This window comes from Bactrocera latifrons, unplaced genomic scaffold (assembly GCF_001853355.1).
Source record: "Bactrocera latifrons isolate USDA-ARS-PBARC rearing strain unplaced genomic scaffold, ASM185335v1 scaffold_83, whole genome shotgun sequence".
Taxonomy (NCBI): domain Eukaryota; kingdom Metazoa; phylum Arthropoda; class Insecta; order Diptera; family Tephritidae; genus Bactrocera; species Bactrocera latifrons.
In genome coordinates this window covers 717,705-721,131 of record NW_017537523.1, presented here as the reverse complement: position 1 = coordinate 721,131, position 3,427 = coordinate 717,705, and the positions used below count along the sequence as shown (strand labels likewise).

The window sequence follows — 3,427 nt, the reverse complement described above, 5'->3', positions numbered from 1 at the left end:
GTATATTTTGAAAGTGAGCTATGCGTAAAATTATTTAGTAATCGGTAGAATCGGAAACAAAGTTGCGCTTCATAAGCATCGCTCAAGACACTGATTTAATGAATATAATCACACAAGAACTCCGGCAAATGTTGCGACTAACTTTATTTGTTTAAAACTTGCTTTTCGCCATATCCGGTTTACGTTTATTGGCTAGCAGAATGGCTTTTTATCGAATTCAATCTTTGTTTATGTAACTGTTGACTCAAAATCTTTTGGTCACTTCACTTGTAAACTGAATATTCAAACTAAACGAGTTATATGGTGGACACGAGCTTCTTAAATATAAAATATATTTTTCAGTAATTGGTCGTGCGATAAATATTTTTTTATATAATTTAAGACCGATTTTTTTTGCATTGTGTCAAAAAAATTTATTTTGCTTATTTCCTCGATTTGCTATACTAGATTTTAAATTAATTTAACGATATCTGTTTGTTTTTTTTTTTTCAGAGTATCCAGGTCAGAGATATAGTGGTCACCGCAAAATGTCTTTTTTGAGAGGAGCTCGCAGAGATCAGCTGGATGACCGGAGCTTGACACTCGTGGTGGACATATTTGCTTTCAGACTTGTGTCAAATTTTGTCAGTAAGGTCGGGCATATCATCATGTCACATTTCACTTTGGCTTAACGCTTGAAAATTGTCCAAGATTACTAAGCCATAACACAGGAAACGCAATTTCATCCGCAAAAATTGACCGTTTGGTGCGGACTGTGGTATGGCAGCATCATGAAATGAGGCAGAAAATGACAATCAATAACGAGCGGTATCACTCGATGATGACCGATTTTTCCCCCGGTAAAATGGCCTACAGATTATTTTCTCAGGGGATATGTTAAATCAAAGGCTTCAGCCAAACAATCAGAAACGTTTGAGAAGTTCGAAAACAACATTTAGCGCACTATAGCCGAAATTATACGGATATTACATGTAAAAAAATAGTTCGAGCTGCAGAATTGCACAACGAAGGTACACTCTTCTATAAGGGTGTACAGCTGCTGGGGTATGCCGTTTATATTGATACCATTGGCCTCAACAACCACGATTCGATCAGGAAGCAAGCAAATGGGTTTCGTAGTGAACGTGAGAAATACGAAATACCTCCTGTCATCAAACAAATAGTCATCGCACTCGCGACCTGGCTCCCAAGTCACTGTTGACAGTCATTACTGTGAAGTCGTAAATAATTTTGTTTATCTTGGAATCAGCATTAACACCAACAACAACGTCAGCTCATGAGTCAACGTTATGAGTTTTCGAAAAAGAAAGGTTCTGCGTAAGATCTATAGTTCTTTGCGCATTGGCAGCGACGAATATCGTAACCGATGGAACGATGAGCTGTACGAAATATACGAAGACAATGAAATAGTTCAGCGAATTAAGAAACAGCGCCTACTAGGCTAGGTCATGTCGCCCAAATCGCTGAAAACAACCCAGCTCTGAGAGTAATCGACGCAGTACCCGCAACAAAAACGAAGAACGAGTTCCAATAAGGAAGAAGAAATCTCCTGCTATATAAAACTGTTCAGGCTACTTGGGCTCTTTTCTCGAGAAAACAACATACATATATTATTGTAATTTTTAATTTCAATATTTGCCATATACAGTTTAAAACTTCAAATACTCCATTGAAAATTAAATAAAGACATACATATAGGTTGTCAAAAAAGTCTTGCGGTATTTTAGCTTTTGGAGCTGAGAGTTCTAGTTTTATTCGTCGCATCGGGTCATGCTATACCTTTTTGGAAAGCTCACTTCACGCGCTAACACGTGTTTGATTGATTGTCGTTCCTTTTAAGTCGTTCGTGAGGTTTAGCGTCGGAAACATGGAGCAAAATAAAGAGAAAATACGGCATATTTTACAGTACTACTACGATAAAGGCAAAAATGCATCTCAAGTCGCCAATAAAATTTGTGCAGTTAATGGACCCGATACAGTTTCCATTTCCACCGCAAACGATGGTTTCAACGTTTTCGTTCTGCTGTAGAAGTGGTCGAAGATGCGCCACGCTTTGGAAGGCCTGTCGTCGAAAATTGCGATAAAATCGCTGAATTGGTCGAAAGAGGCCGGCATAGTAGCAGCCGTAGCATCGGTCAAGAGCTGGGCATGAGTCATCAAAAAAAATTTTATGAACAATTGAAAATTCAATAAAAATACCGCAAGACTTTTTTGATAACCTATTATAACATATGTATATACACATATATGTATAGATATGTATAACTTTTAGCGGAAAATTTATAAAATTAGAATGTTGTTCTCGAGCCAATAGAAACCGAAAAATATATTACCAAACTTGAACTAGCAGCATGTTCTACTAGTCTGCAGCGATCATTACATAATCAATAAACGTATTATATACACACACACTCACGTACAGACTTTTGAACTTGTTTTAAACACCGCATCACTAGCGGAAAATTTCTGTTTGACTTGTTTATTAGACGAACTTGAAGTGTAAACGCAGTTAATAAAGAACTTGTGAGCGCTCACCAAATTCTGCGCTAACCGGAGTGGCTTAATGCACGCAAATGTGCTTGTATGCGTGTGTGTGTGTCTGTGCATGCAAGTATGCGATGTATGTAATGAATGAACTGTAAATAAACCTTCAAAACTGCAGCATGAAAATGTAAGTGATTTCAGTCAACATTGACAAAAGCCCAAAAAAACCAACTACAACAAAAATAAAAAATAAACAACAAACACACATACAGGTATGCATAAGTAATGCGGCAACGTAGGCAAATAAAGCGCACGAAAAAACCTGCCTTACAATGCCAAATTGAAAACTCAGCCAAAGAGTGTTCCACAAAAGCGGTGGAAAAGCAAAAATGACAGCAAAAATAAGTAAACAACAAACAAAACAACTTCCAAGAAGTCAGCACAAAAATAATATCATAACAACAACAACAAAAAATGAATAAGTGGAAAATAAGCCAAGCAATGTCGCTTATTGCCGCGGTTGGCTGGAAAAACAGCCGATGCGGCGAAAAATCCAGTTGAGCGCGCACGAATTTCCCAACAAAAACAAAATGCGCATAATGGATAATAATAATGTGTATGTGAGCACAATGTAAAAGCGGCTGCAAAGTGGAAAAGCTGCAAAATAGTACCGCTGATAAAATAGCTGCACATGGCAAAGAAAAATCTCATTTTTTAACCCAGTTAGGCGCTTGATTAGGGAAATGTTGGTGCTTAAGCGCTTATGGTTTCCTTGCTTGAATGCTTAATCTTGGCAAAATTGTAAAAGAATAATGAATGTTTTTATTTTTCGTTGTTTAGTGTTTGGAAGAATTATAAAAAAAATTTCTTTTTTAGTTAGAAAAATTAAAATTTTTTTTAGGGGTTTGGTGTCAGAAAAAATATCTAAAATATATTTCATACA

The 3,427-nt window shown here is 36.7% G+C and overlaps 1 protein-coding gene across 2 annotated transcripts in view; it reads right to left on the bottom strand.

Moving 5' to 3' along the window:
- The window catches only part of LOC108977037 (putative fatty acyl-CoA reductase CG8303), a 42,907-nt gene that overhangs the window by 36,688 nt on the left and 2,792 nt on the right, over positions 1–3,427 (bottom strand). The gene's annotated exons all lie outside the window — the stretch shown is intronic.